Here is a 15,398-nt window from a genome sequence, read left to right on the forward strand (position 1 = left end):
TATTTTTCATAGCGGCACATATGATGCAGTAGTGGAAGGGTCGGACCTAAATTGGGGGAAAAAAAAAACTTAAAATTGGATAATTCATGCTTCACTTAACACTTTGATGAAACGGTTTCATCTTTTCCTCTTAACAATGTTCAGTTGTACCTAAGGAAGGAAATGTCATAGATATGTTTAAATCATCAAAATTTGTACCTCCAATCCTCTCATTCTTGATCGTCAGCTTAAATATTGAGATGTGTTAAATAATCAATTCATTATAAATCAGACCAAAGGGACTCCAATGAGATTGCAATGCTGGAAATTGAGGCTGCTTCTTACCCTTATTCTGGTTGTTTCAACATACACCGTGTGGTGTTCCTATCAATGACATAGTTGAATGCAAGACGACTCCACCAACTTTCTGATATTTTAGTGCAACTGCAAATAAACCAATTTTATTTTAAAAATGAAAATCAAATTATGTTATCTGGCATAACTGTAGTGCAGGGAATGCCCAAACCAACCCATCTGATTTTTCCCAGAATATTACAATTACCGTACTTTTAAGCAGCTTGTCTTATTAGGGTACTCCAAGAAGGGGAATCAGAGCATCGCAGGGCCAGTACCTCCATCTGTCTTGGTAACAGCTGCATTCAGTTCCATGATTTTTTTGGTATTACTTAGCTGAGGGCTGAATCCACAGCTTTCAGCTTCTTCTTGTACCAAACTGTAGGCTTCAGTTCAAACTATGTTGACACGGTTCAAATTGATTCAGATTTTTTCTTCAATGCCTTCTGCCCTAAACATGTAATCACAATATAGCACTGTGTTACACTGAAATCCACTTGTTTTAAACATACAAAAGTGATTACTTCTTCATGATCGCATGTAACACAATTCTTTAAAGTCTGAAGTAAAATTATATAGCAGGTTAAGATGCAATCTGTATAGACACTGTCTAACCCTTTGAGTGACCCCAATTCCAAAGACAAAATGAGCAGTGGTGTACAGTTTTACCCATTAAACAAATAATGACTGACCATCACTGTCATTTGTCTACAATTGTATTAAAGTACATTAGCCATATTTTTCCTTATAGCACCCTTCCATCAACCTTCCATTTGTGTTCATCGTGTGGTTGTAACTTCAACTTTAAACAGTATATTTCACCCCTACTCCAAGGGCAGAAACAGGGAAGGTTGTGGTTTGGATTTTCACCTTGGATTACAAGGAGAAGAAGAAGAGAAGCTTTTATACAAACACACAATAAGGCTTATATTGAGGAAAGTAAAATTCTACTGCTTTAAAGTATGAACTACCTTGCCATCCTTCAGAACCTTTTTGTGTGGACCAGATCCTCAGGGCATAAAAAGACATGCATGAACAATGTGGGCTTTAAGTCTTGCTGTAATAATAATAAGAAAAAAACCTTAGTTCACTACAGCAAATAAAGCCACTGGCATTCTGTCCATAGTGGATACAATTATATCATTTATAATCATCAATTATAGCATTTCATTAACTACACTATAGTACGACATTATATATATTTATGGCCTGACGGTCCACTCCATAAGACTCTTAAGTGTAATTTGTCAAGTCGCTGTTACAGAAACTATAAAAGGTCTCTTATTACAATAACAGTTACACACTATTGAACAATGGAACAAAACACGATCACCCTGACAGCAGTGACGTTGACTGCATCCAAGGAGCATGCAAGGAGATTTTCGTGTAAACAAAGGAACAGGGGCATGTTGACAGGGTCGTTCAGCATGCAAAAAACATGTACTTGAAATAAATGCGACGAAGACTTCGTAAATATGCTTGCAGAGTATGAGTATGTGGAAGATTTTCTTCCGCTACTGTACGTAAAATGCTTGCCTGTCGTAACTCTTTCTTTTACAAGGATTTTAATAGAGCTTTAGAAGAGAGCGAGTAAGATTATCTCTGCGAACCGAGAATAACCACAACATGGAATATAATTTGAAAATCCATTTTACGTGGCTCTGCTCTGAGGCTAGCTCAAACAACCTCGTTGCTGAACTGAGTAACTCAGCTAGTCGTAAAGCATTCCAGTTCGATACTCATTTATAGCTAATGTCGACAATTGATACATGTAGTAGGTTATCTGCCTTGATGACAATGTTATGACACAACTATTTCTCCGGAACACAAGCAGGGGAGCTTCTCGGCAACGTATGAAAATCGTTCTCATCTCTACTTTCCTCTTGTTTGAGTGAAGAGAAACGTAATTGGTTATAGCTTTGATAGTCCTCCTTCGTTGCATTTTTATTCGTATGTGTTGAGAGACAGGGAATATCCCCGCACAGAAAGACGATGTGTAAAACAAGGAACTTACCTCAGAAAGTGCCATCAGAATGGCAGACGAATAAACTACAGATGATCTGCTCCATCATGCCAAAGAACATTTTCACGTCAAATGTGCCAGGTCTGCATAATTTTGGAGACCTTTCAGTACAAATTTCTACTCCTCCATTATGGTCGTGAAATGACCTCCGACACCAAAGCACGTGACGGGGACTCTGGGGTGACGTGATGGGTTGAATTGAAAAACAGCGTTTATTTCTCGCAGGAACGGCCGATCATCTTGTGGAGCGGGCGACGGGGCCTGCAGTGCCTACAGCTTAAATAACCTCTTATATGCTTCCGATCATACTGTGGTTTCATGCATATTTACAAAATATGTAGGAACATTACTAAGAAGGAATAATCATTATGCATCATGCTTTGAGCGTGTAACTCATGAATTGCGTTGGCGTGTTACTTGTTAATGTAATTATTGTATTTACATATATGTGTAATTAATAAATAAGGTATAATTTGCGTTCAGGCAGATCTCATACAGTAAGAAGCGCTCAGTACTTTCTGCAGGCTGATCAGAAGGGCTTCGAAGGGTTTAGATTAGACTAGGCTAGTTAACTAGTCTAAAACTAGTCCTTTTACACAGCAAGTTGGTTTATCTTCTGCAGTGAATGTAATGTAATGAATCTACATTATGCAATAAAGCATTATAATATTCAAGCCTTTGTGTGCATGTGTGTGCCAACAACAGTATGCCCTGAGGGTCATTAAAAAATATTAGACTCCTAAATTGCAACAGTTAAATAAAAGCTTCATTTCAGTTTTTGGAAATTTGACTAAATGACAGACATATTAATCATACTTGATCAAAGAGTTCAGTCTTTCCATGTGAATCTTTACAACTGATTCAGTAAAGCATGTGAGCAAGATCAATTTCATTTAGTCTGTGCAGCAAATGGACTGCACTGCTTTCCCTTTGAGTACTAAATAGGTTGTTTTGTTCTCTAACTCAGCTACCTTATGGACACATTTTCATTTTGCATATTCATTTCCCTGTTTATTAAGTCAGTATGATCTGTACAGAAGCCACCATGTTGCTTTCTCTGTTGCTACAGACTGCAGACTTAGCTTATTGTCTTTGACAGTAGACCTTGCCCTACTAACAATAGCACTGTATAGCAAACTGACAGTATCATTGGGCCTCAATTACCACTATTCTGCAATAAATGCATTGGTGGATTTAAGAACATAGTCTAAAGTTGATTGGATATTGGATTTCATTGCCGTGACAGAATGGTAGCAGAGCATTGTGAACCACATCATGTAGGCCCAGAACCCAACACTCTTGTTGATGATTCAAACCAGCCTTTCTACCTGCCAGAATTTTTCATCTGAGTTAAAATAGGAATTCAAACCCCTGTCTAAAAGGTCACCTTTTCTGCTGATAGTCCTCTGATAACTGAAAGGTAAGAGTAATCAGAAATAAAACATCTTTTGAGCGTTTCAATGTGCTGTTTGTCCATAGTGACAATTTCATTGTTTAGAAACAGAGTGAGAAGCTAGACGGCTAAACAATGATGATGCTGACAAATGCTTTCAATGCAGGATGACTTGCTGAAAGAGCTAGCCTTGCTGTTCACTCAGTTTCAAAACAATTACATTTTCACCATGCACAAATCACACACTAACATGCTCACAGGTTTTTCTGCTTGATGCTTGGGCACTATTAAATTAGACAAAAGTGAAATGAGGGAAAAAATATATTTTTACTCTTTTCAATCTCTGGCCATTAGTAAGGTCAGCTCTACACAAAAACCTGCTCAGTTGTGAACAGTGAAGTACTTTATGCATATCATAAAGTATGTCAAATCTGATTTTTTGACAGGACTTCTCCAGTTACACTTAAGCACACCATACCTTTTGTGTTTCAGACAACCAATGGAGGGGAAAACAATAATTTCCAGTTCATGTCAATTTAATTTCCACAGTCATGTAAAACTAGGCCTGTCATGGCATTTTGCAACCAGATAGAAAAGAAGTTGTTTAAAAAAGATTGAATTGTTTTTTGTTCCACTGCATATTTTTTGTGTTGTCTTAGTGTAGGAGTCTAGTTTAAACTGCAAAGCCACATAGAAGGTGGCTAATATCACTCTTTCCGTGCTGCTGATTGAACATCAAATGCAAGTTGCTTATTTACTATATGTAATATTTTAGCTTTTTAAAAATGTTCTTGCCTTTTGTCATTGTACTTTGTTGTCGACACAGATGTCAGATTCCATTCTTTATTATCCAGTATGAAAATGTGCCACACATTCTATGACTCTAAATGTAGCATACTCTGAACGTATGATGAAAGACAATAAATCAATCTGAAACACAACCCCTCTTCAACCAAAACGTCATGGCTTATGGTACGGGTACGCTTATTCTTTGAATCTGGTGGTCATTCAAATTAACAAAACATATTATGTGAGAAACAAAAAATGAAATTCTTGCTTAAATAGGTTACTCAAAGACCAAGGCATTCCGATGTACAGACCAGTGTATCCCTCCACGTTTTGCGGTTGTGGTATTGACCGCACAACTGCAGCAAGCGAAGTACCAGATTCGCATCAATTAATTACATCAAAGAAATTTATAAACATTCTTTGGCCGAAACTTTATTCCTCTTTGTATGTCGCAACTTTGTCCTGTTACTATAAAGTGCTTTCCAAGACTCACTATAATGCCGCAGTGTCTGTGTAACTAATCCAGTTTTGGCATATCATTGTCATCCATGTCACACACATTAACCCATCTAGCGATATCTCGTCTAACTTATGAAAAGAGGTAGACTTGTCTTCACATCTGAAGCTGACCAAACGCTAACTGGCGAAAACAGCGGCATAAGTTTTACATGTGGCTTTTAGAGTTATGAGAAGGCATAATAGAAGAACAATTAAATTATGTGATTGCGGAAAAATCGATTCATGCATCTTGTGTTCATGAATCTGGTGTTATAATGATACCATTCATTGTCACAAATATGGAATGAGTATGGTCATGATAGCACACATCTTTAATGTGTGTTCAGCTGTCTCAGTGAGTGCTTCCCAGCCACATGATTTACGACTAAAACAGAGTTAATTTAAAGGTGTCAGTTTACATTATTATTATTTATCCTATTTATTTATTTATTTATTTATTTATTTATTTTGCATTTTGTAATACATCTATAGGACCGGGTCCAAACTATTATTATTATTATTATTATTATTATTATTATTATTAATCTTGAAAATCACCATCATCAACATCATTATACCCTACTTATTATGATAAAGTATGTTGCTCATTGATACCTAGTGCTTCTGAGCTACTGCAGTGTGCTATTTTTTTGTGCTTGTTAAAGCCTCTATACATTATGCTGCAGGCGCTCCTTAGTTATCGACCGATTAATATTAATGATTTGAAAAAAAAAATTCACATACTTCAACAGGCTAACTCAAATTTAGGAATGACAAAGATTAAAGATATCGGCCGTGTGTCCTTCCTTCACTGTGATTAAGTTATTCATTGCCTAATTAGTTTTACGTTCAACGTGCGGTGTACTAACAATTTTACACGGACACTTGGTTTTTCAATCAGAGGGCATCTGTAACACATTCGAAACGTTATGTTTTTAATAAATGTTGTCCTGTTTATTTTGGAGAAATGCACAGCTAGTATGTTTTAACCCACTGGTTTCACAGTTTTGGTCACCACACCCCGCATGAGCTAAGCTTTTTTCGATCGGAAAAAAACCCATCCACTATCCTTTACATCTTACACATGTGCTTTTTGTTATCTCCCTTTTTAAAACGGCAATGGAAAAAATAATGTACCCAGGCTGTGTAAATAGATAAAATGTCATCCATTACGATACATCGACTTGAATAAAGGCTCTTGCTTAAGATGAGCAACGTTGCGCGTGCACGTGTTTGTTTTATTCTGTCTCGTGCAGTCACGCATCCGCTGTTTTGTTAGCATTACGAACCACCTGCGATGTCGTTTATCTGTCGGATTGTTTTGGGACGTATTAGTTTGTTCTGCAAATAATTCCAGTACAATGCATATATATCACACAGATCAGATTTACCGTCAATTCAGATATATTGCTCGAACTTGACACGAAGCCGTGCCACAGTAAATTGATAATCTGTGCTCGCCTCTGACGGTAGCTTTTTGCTTCCCCCCCTCTAATGATTTGTATCAGTTGTGCTCTTTGCATGCTGATTTTAAACGGTGTCAAAACACACCCTTTTGTTTCGTTTTATTTTCAGTGCTGAAGGAGCAAATTTTATAGGTGATCTAGTTGAAGGAAAACGGAATATTAAAAAATAGACAATGGTTTGTTAGGCCGAAAAGATCATGAATGATTTTTATACTATTATTTATTTAGATGTTACATTTACATGACAGTTACACTATAGTTGTAATGTTCCTGTGCGATTGCATTCTCGTCTACCAGACTTTGTTGCTTCTGAGTATATTCTTAAATATATTTTCAATAAATACACTAAACATACTATGAGGCTACGAGGGTTGTATCAATCTTATGGAACCCTTATGGCAATCTTATGACAAATAATACTTATGAGATCTTATAGGGAATGGCGTTGCTTTTGTGTAAAAAATGCTAATGCGCCCACATGCTTCAAAACAAAGCATGAAGAAACTCAACAGACCGTCAGTTGTAATCACAGTTTGGTCTTAATTTTTTTCCCCGTAAACCCTTTACAATATTTATTCATACCTACTTTATCTATTACATACAGTTCATTTTAAAAACATGTTTTCAATTACCTCTGGGGCATACAGGCCCATCGTCTTTCATTTCGAGTGATAAGCTGACGAGCGGAGGAACATTCATTAACTTTGGAAAGCTACTATATTCTCCAACTGCATAATCTAATCTATTCCACTTTAATGTATTCTGTGCATTTTAGTTAAATCAGTCAAACAGAAAATGGATAAACAGATAAATTGCTAAATTAATATTTTGGCTACAATTTAGGTACCCAGGACAACACCTACGTAACTCTGCTTGCCAGTGCTGTTATTTGTAATAATATATGTAGCGTGAATAAAAGCTGAATTTTTATGTGTTGTATTTCTGTAGGCCAAAATCAAATGCCCACTAAATTCTTCCACAACAGACTCGGTTTTCAAGCAGGTGGTAAGGTATGAACAAATCTCTTTACCCTCTGGTGGATTTGCCATCAACACACAGTGTAAATAGCAGGCCAAATGTAACAAAATATGCATATACTTTAAACGTTTCCTCTGAATATTGTTTCACACACTCCACTGCAATACAAGATTTTTTGTGTCTACATGTTTTCAATATTTGACAAAATGGTTAGTGTACTTGCAGGAACAGACCATATATTTAGGGGGAAAAAAACAGTAAAGTGAATGATATGTGTCAAATTAAATATGCATTTATATGTTTGAACATAAGTGCAAATTGTAATGTATTTGCATAAAAAGTATGCACTAATGAAATGGTTCAATTATTTTAAATGTAAACGAATGTGGGAAATGGGTAAGAATCCAAGGAAAGGACAGAGAGATGACGGACAGTATGACAATTATGGAAAAGTCAGTAAGTGATTTAAAGCTCACAGAAGGTTGTGTTCAGATCATTTCAGATACTCTTGCGTTCACTGAACAAACAAGCCGGGAAAGACAAAACGGCTCTATGTAGCAACTATCGTACCAAACCCACAAACTGCAAACCGATACGAATCATTCAAATTCAATGAAAAAGAATCTGAGACATAAATAATTTATCATATGATGTAAATGTGCAGTTATTTCAAAGTTTTTCTGTTTGTCAGATTATAACTGGGTATTGTTTTCTCGGATCAAATAAAACCTGACATTATAACTGACTTTCTGGATTGCAGATGAATGTCAGGTTCCCGTCAAAAGTTGTAAGTGTTATTTTTGATTAATCGATTGTTTCGATAAATTATTGTTTCGTTTTGTACATGATGTAAAATAGCAAAAGTACAAGGCATTGCTTAAGTTTTTAGAAACGTTTCCAGAAAGTTACTTTTTCATGCCCATTTCTAAGCGCCAGTATGTTTTGTCATTTTCCTGTAATACTACATTGAAATGAACTTACGTGATAGCCAGTAAGTGATAGCCAATATTTTAAAAAGAGAGATATTCTTTCTAAACAGTGTTGAACCAAGTTGAGGTCAATCGTCAAGAAAAAAAAATCAGCAATTAATCGCCCTCCAATACAGCTGAGTGGACTAATAAAAATAACAAACACTGTGGAAAAAATAAGTGATGAACTTAAATATAAATCTAAATTGATGAAAGGATGTTACGAATTTTAGATATATATATAACCAATCCTATAAATACTCAATACTCCGGATTATTTTCGCCCCGTGATGTCCGAGATTCCACAAACCGGCATAATGGATTCACAAGCGTTGATAAAGCCACTTAAAATCTATGCTGGGGATTCGTTATGTCGGGAGCAAACGTCCGGTGTGATTTATCACATCAGATACATGAGATACTTTGCAATTATATAGGAATGCGGTCTGGTACACATCCTGTGGTATTATATCCGTGCTATAGCTACTTTTTAAAATGTCATAGTTTATAATCGTTGAAACGTTAAAATATAACAAGTAAATAAATAAATAAATAAATAAATCCAATATTTGATATTATAGTCACAGAATAATTAATTTGGTCATGTTTTCAGAGGCACCTACTTATCATGAAATTACTAAAATAACAAGTCAACTTTATTTACATTTTTTAAACTTATATAGGCCTAATATAAAAAACTAGCCATATTTCCTTAAAGATGTGAAATGCGAAACAACCCTAATATATATTTTAAACGGATAGAGACATTTGTAGAAAAAATTTTTGCGCACTTAGACGTCCAAAGTTAAAACAAAAAAAAAGTTTACGATTTAGTAGATTATTATTATTCTCATTCTTTATCTTTTTTGTGTAGACGTCCCCTGATTTAAAATGGTGAAATAAGAAATAAAGTGTGTGTGAAGGGAAACACGACGGAAAATGTTCGATCATCCTTTATGATCAAATTTTCGACATGGTGATTCATGGCGATGCACATGTGAAACGTTAAGATGCGTTTGTGTATCCCAGCTTTTCCTTCACATTTCACTGAGGGAGGCTTCAACTTTATATAGGGACTGAGGGACGCGCCGTAGTCGTGCAAGCGACTGCAGTCGACTGAGCCTGAATTACTCGTATAGGTCGATTACAAAGCACACCCCTCTCATCCGCAGAAGTTCCAATACTGCACGCAGCCAGCCAGAAGTCCTGAGGCTTCACAAATGGCGTAGCGGCCATCTTGGATAGCTGTAAATGCCCGATGAAATAGTGTAGCCCATTCGACAAAATGGATGTGACAGGTTTTTGCGGCTCTGGTGGGGCATATTTATCACTGAAGCAGCTGACTGGTTGTTCAACGTGAACTCTCAACACTATTTATTATGAAAAGAAACCAAAACCAAAAATTTCAAAACGTTGTTGAAGAATTTTTGGCTGAAGAGAAAATTACAAAAAGTAAGAGCCATTATTATTTAAATGCGAATTTCAATGTGCAGCGCCTAGTAAACCTCACTAGAGAACAAAGTAGTGAGGACATGCACAGGTTAACGCTTTCAGCGTTTTCGATCTACGCTTTTCTCCCATGTAACGTCGCATTTACAATATAACCTTTTCTTTCTCGTAAATGATCTCACTACCCAATATTGACGTACAGGTCCTACTTATTCTCAGGGCATTTAACAGATACATATATACATACATACATACATACATACATACATACATAAACGAGTCATGACCGCGCTGCATCATGATGGTTACATTTCATATCTGCAAAACACTAGTTTCTTCGCAAGAATCCGGAAACTGTAGCGCCATAGTTGCATTGCAAACCGAGATTAAACTTCTAAAATGATCATTTATGTTCCGCTGACGCTTTGATTATAAATGCGTATTTATTTCATGTATTAGTTTGCATTGCTCAGTCGTAATAAACAATGTTGTGCACATGCTGCTTGGATATGAGGTGCTACAGTGATGAAACCGACATGACGTAGTCGAATACGATTATACCTTCTGTAAGGGCAGATGTGGAAACAGAAGATAGCCAATCGCATGTGCAGGTTGTAAATGATTCTTAATGGCGGCATATTTCAAAGTTATAAAATGTGGGGAAATTCTCACCTGTGACAGGTAGCGTTAGCCGTTATGTGTAATGTACGCTATGTGTAACGTGACCATGTCTGAGAACAAGAAATAAAATTGTAGTTGTCCTAATGCTGTTCAGGAGAGATATGGTGGCGAAAACAGTGAAAAGTGATGATACCGACGAGTCAAAGTTCGTCTGACTGAACTGAAATGTATGTATTGGTGCTGCTAACCATGTGTTCTCTCTCACACCGCGGGATGCATTCCATCTAATCGCTATGGTGCCAACCCTAACTTTGAGTAACGAATTTAATTCATTTTGATTGTTTTTCGATACTTAGTCATATTCGTGACGTCTGTAGTTGGTGAAATTAACGAACATATTCTTTAAAACAGATGTAACACCGGATTAAATTATTTTAGGGCTATAGAGAAGGAGGATCCTCAGCGGCTAGTTCCACGAATCTGAACAGTGAAGACACTGCTTTATTTGAAGTTCTAATAAGAGTGATTAAACTACATTATAAGGCTAACACGTGGATCCTTGAAAGCGAAACTGAAGTACACTCATCTGGAAAACGAACCTGAAATAATTCATTAATACAAAATATAGTATAGCCCACAGGCACATTTTGTGAATCGACTGTATAAAGACTTTAAAGTTTAACACGCGATACTTTAGAAAACTCCAAAGGTTTTTTTTTCCTGAGAAAAGAAACACCTCAGTTATTTATTTTTCTAAAATGACCGTTTTTTTTTGCACGACAGTCCTCATAGGCCTGCCGAAGACATAATTGCCGCATATTGCTTCTTTTTGTTTCTACAGGACATGTTTCCCCCTCTCTTAGGCGGTTTGCCAAATAAATTCAGAAGCAATCCCTTCTGTACGTAGTGTAACAGATGTCTATTTTTGTCAGCATCTCACAACCAGGTAGATACGGTTTCATTTTATATCGAACATTCTATGATTAAATGATCGTATTGATTATTTGTGTTGTCAGCACATTTTATGATTTTTCAAGCACCCAATATGATTTCAAGCACCCAGTATGATTTTTCAAGCACCCAGTATGACGTAGAACATGCGCAAACTAGGTCTAGAGCAGCCCTACCAGTGGTATACTAGAAGAACTATAAAATAAGTAACTAATTTAACGAACTGGTTCACTCAGAGAAAAGAAAGGCTTTAGTGTACCTCGCGTTGTTAATATACATTACCATATGATGACCGTTATTAACTTGTTTAAAATATGTTTCATTTTTCTTATCTAAGCTATAGCTTACATGCTATTTTCTCAGCTCTTTATTTGTAGAGATATCGGTTCGTGTTATTGCCTTTCCACATAGTTTAAACTTTGGACTATTGATAGAGAGTTACATTTTTACTTTTTCTTTCTCTTATTACTTTTAACATTGCAGTTCAGTCGCAGCCCATAATGAAAGAAGTGATCGTTTTACACGATAAAATGCTCAAAGCATCACGCAGTTATGTGACGTTTTCTATTCACGTAGCTATTACTTGTCAAGCAACCTTCGATCAAGTTAAGAATAAAAAAAATGCAGCAATAATGTTTTATCATGACTTAGTGCGTTTTAAGACGTTAAAAGCAGTAGGCACCCAACAGTCTCCTTTAGCCTAAAAAATTTGCACCTGGCAACATTTGGTATCCGTTCTCCATGTAAAACGCAACATCCTCATATTTATTGATGCCCATGATTAAATGGGCAAAATGCCGTAAACCGAAAAAAATGTATTTTCCGCTTCATTGTTATTACTATTATTGATACATTATTACATTATTTATTATGTAATTTAATGTTTAATTTACTAGCATCACACAGAGCAAATGCAGATTCAAATGCTGAAATTTGATCTGGAAAACATGAGGCTCTGAAAGGCCTCCTTTTGCCCTGTGAGATAAAAGGTGGTAACATATGCAGCATATTCGTCAGTGGTATGCTTTATCGTGGTTAAGGTCAGAGAGCTCTCCGAAGACTGCAGGTCTTCAAATGACCTTCAAAAGCTGGAAAATGCTTATAGAGGAATTCACAAACAACTGAATTCTTCACTTTCTACTGTAGTTTCCATTAAAGCAACTGGTGCAGTGGTCACCCTGCTTAGAAGAGGATGCATGTCTCTCAGGTAAGTTGTACTGCATTTGCGTGTTGGACCAGGTGCGCAGTTGTGGCTCAGCCTTGTGGCTCCTGCTCATGTATGGATGATGGTTTTCTTGTTTGTGCAACCTTTTGCGCCATTTTGCCAGATGCCCTTTGTGCTCAACCCCAGTCTGGATGAGGGTGTCTACTTGATATCAGCAATGTAAATGTATTGTTAAATGTAGCTACTCAAGTTGTACATCACTGGATAGGAGCATTTGCTAAGCAACAAAGTGTAAATGTGTCTTTCCACCATGGGTTGGGAGTGGTTCAAGAATCATCTATAAACCGAAACGTCACATTTAGAGAGCTCCCAAATAAACTGGCATCTTCAGGTTACAAGGTGTCAGAACAGTCAAAGCTGCATGCATTTATGGCTGGGTTACAAGGAAGAGGTCTTTTTTGAAGGCAAGCCATACAAAGAGGCGAATTTGCCAAACTACAATTCAGTGACAACCAGGAGCATGTCTCATGCTTAGATTAAATGAAATTTTGGCATTTTGGACATGCTCATCAGCTGTATGTTTGGTATAAAAAGGTATAGCTTAACATGAGGAAGAGTATGTGCCCCCTATGAAATATAGTAATCGGTTTATTCGGTTTTTGGCTTGTTTTGTACCTATAGGTCCCTTGTTAAGATAGAGAGAGATATCAACTACAACACATATCAGGACATTTTGGCTAAACCTAGTTCCCTCTGGGTGGACTAGGTGAAAATGGAAATTCTATTATAACAAGAATTCAATGTATTCATCCAAATCTGCAGAGTTATGGTTAATTGACCACAAAATCTAAAATGCACAAAATATAATGTTAAGTATAAAATACTAAAAATGTTATTAACTGACTCAGTGTCCAGACCCCAATCAAATCATATAAAGTGCCTTGCAAAAGTTACCAGACCCTTGACCAATTCTCACATTTTACTGAATTACAAATGATACATTGAAATTTTGTTCTGTATGATATTTGATTTAAAAACACTGAAACTCAAAATTAATTATTTTGAGGTGACATTAGTTTTATGTTGGAAAACATTTTTAAGAAAAATTGGGAAACAGACTTGTATGATTAGACTTATATGATTAGTCAAGCCCCACACAATAATATTTGGTAGAGCCACCTTTTGCTGCGATAAATCAACTTTAAGTCTTTTGGGTAAAGTATTAGCTTTTCAATTTTTCAATTTTCAATTACATTTTACAAATATAAAACATGTCTTTACCTCTCAGACTAAGGTATTTACAAAAAGAACCAAACTAACAGAATTAACAAACTAGTTTATTTATTTATTTTTTAAGCAAAATCATATCAATATTCCTAATGGCATTTTATCACAAACTAACTAAACAATCCCAAAAACAAACAAAATACAATCATTGTATGTCACATAATTCAGAAACATAATTACATAGGTCACATATGCAATTTTAATGTGCAAATGTAAAACACATGGGAATAAATAAAACACATGAAAAGGCAGCATTATACAAGCAAAATATATAATATTATATATTCAGCATGCTCACAGAAATCACACACGTAAATCAAAATTACACTTCCTTACAACTGATAGAAGTGAATATCCTTATCAGTTAGCTGTAGATGTTAATATTACACTTTCATTCAGAGAAGCTCATTGTGTTCCCCATTATTATATGGCAAGCCAGTTGCCAATCAAAATTTAAAAATGCAACATTAATGGCAATTGTTTGGCCATGATGCTGCAATATTTTTGAACCAAGGCTTGTGTAACACTCTATTCAATGTTGTCTGAAGGGCTGAGATTTGATGCATAGAAAAAAAACTGATAACTAACCTCCTTTGATGAAAATGGAATAAAAGATGAGTGGACCTGTTATAGCTGTAAATGGACAAAATGTTGTGGTTAGTGCCATGTATTGGTAGTTTCAGTTTACCCAGTATTATGTTTAAAATAAATATAGCTGTAAGAAGAATATAACACTGGGTTTAAAATGAGAAAATATTCTGGAGAAACCAACTCTTTTCTCTGAACCTCTCATTATCTGGGTTGTGTGTACAGCTACTGGCATGATTTTGGAGATATACATTCTGTCAGATCACACAGATGAAAGATGCACTTAATGTTACTGTGCTATTTATGATTTCAAAGTTGCAACATGGTTGGATCAGAACAAAATTAAACAGACAAGAACCTCAGCAGACCACCCTGAAAAGGCAAGCATAGAGAAAATTTTTTACTTTTCCCAATGAAAATTGGGAGCCTTGTCAATAAGTGTAAGAGGAGCTGGGTTATACTATTGTAATAAGCAGGTCCTGTTTTCAGTTCTCCAGTAGCTTTTCACTGTTGCATTGATGTTTTGATGTTTGAAGACTTTTAGAAATTTTGATATAATGGAAAGATATCATTGGACCAAAGCAACACAGATCAGGATACACACTTAAATGTTTTTCCACCAACACAATGGGCATGCAATTTTAAAATTTGAATTTAAAGACAACAAAAAACCAAACACTATAATTTCAGTTATCATTTAGCACTGAAGAATATAGGATTTTCTGTGAAAACAATAATTTTCAAATATTTGTTGGAATTATTGAAGTTTTAAGCATTGCTTTCTTAAGTCTTACTTTTGCTTTACATATTTGTTCCATTCGATCCTCTTTCTTAAACTTTAAATGACAAAATTAACAAATAAACAAAAACTTGCAAAGCGTGACTGAAT

The sequence above is a fragment of the Megalops cyprinoides genome, chromosome 2 (genome assembly GCF_013368585.1).
Source record: "Megalops cyprinoides isolate fMegCyp1 chromosome 2, fMegCyp1.pri, whole genome shotgun sequence".
NCBI lineage: Eukaryota > Metazoa > Chordata > Actinopteri > Elopiformes > Megalopidae > Megalops > Megalops cyprinoides.